Source organism: Sinocyclocheilus rhinocerous, unplaced genomic scaffold (genome assembly GCF_001515625.1).
Source record: "Sinocyclocheilus rhinocerous isolate Xijiao unplaced genomic scaffold, SAMN03320098_v1.1 scaffold335, whole genome shotgun sequence".
Taxonomy (NCBI): domain Eukaryota; kingdom Metazoa; phylum Chordata; class Actinopteri; order Cypriniformes; family Cyprinidae; genus Sinocyclocheilus; species Sinocyclocheilus rhinocerous.
In genome coordinates this window covers 28,157-29,213 of record NW_015659708.1, presented here as the reverse complement: position 1 = coordinate 29,213, position 1,057 = coordinate 28,157, and the positions used below count along the sequence as shown (strand labels likewise).

The 1,057-nt window shown below is 37.9% G+C and overlaps 1 protein-coding gene across 3 annotated transcripts in view; it reads left to right on the top strand.

Annotated features, from left to right (window-relative positions):
• LOC107724117 (circadian-associated transcriptional repressor-like) overlaps nt 1-1,057 on the top strand; it is an 8,874-nt gene that overhangs the window by 2,696 nt on the left and 5,121 nt on the right. The window lies entirely within an intron of this gene.

Below are 1,057 nucleotides of genomic sequence, written 5' to 3'. Positions count from 1 at the left end.
TGCTGTGTGTTTCGTTGTGAAAGCGAAACTACTTTGTTTGGCCTTCCAAAAGAGGAAGAGCTGATCCGTGCTGGTCGCTGAGGAAATACATCAACTTCGCTCTGTGGATCGGCTTTCACCGTGGACGAAGCGGAGTCCAGCCTGGGGGTGTCACATGTGGTTGCCGCAAGCTCGCCGGCCGCTCCTTCGTTGAATCTGCCGGCCGTGCCGTTCTGAACTAGGCCTATTCCTTTAATGTTTTTATTATTATTATTATTATTATTATTATTATATACAGGAGCATTTATTGCACTAATATCTTGAATTTTAGGGCATAACTGCATTTATGGCGTTATATTTGTCAACTGTATGAAATGTAAGATGACGTACAGGTATGGGGGCGGGGCCAGTGCGTTAACGGCGTTAAAATATTTTAATTGCGTTATTTTTTCATAACTAATTAAGTTAACGCATTAAACTGACAATAATAACAACATTCCAATTAATCAATCAGAATTGAGGGATAACTTTTCAGGAAATATCTGTTTTAGGCTTACGATCAGGGTTAGGTGCTTCTACTCCCTTGTTAATCAGCTATCATTTCAAACTGATTTTAGGAATAAATTATGGGTAGGTTTAGGGGTAGGGATTGGGTTTAGTCTATATTTTTGGACAGTAATGTTGATCCAGGATCAACAAAAGATGTTGATCCAGGAACATGTCTTACTTGGCAAAATCACGGCGACCATACACACACACACACACACACACACACACACACTACCTTTAGAACGATTGGGGTCTGTGTGTGTATATATTTCTATTTCATATAAATGATGTTCTTTTGAACTTAATATTCATCAAAGGATCCTGGAAAAATGTAACAGGATAAAATTGTTGTAAAGGGATGTAAAATGTTTATTAAGAAACACAACTGTTATCAACTTTGATAATAATAATAATTTCTTGAGCACCAAATCAGCATATTAGAATGATTTATGTTACACTGAAGACTGGACTAATGGCTGCTGAAACTTCAGCTTTACCATCACGTAAATGCACCCTTTGTGAGCCTATA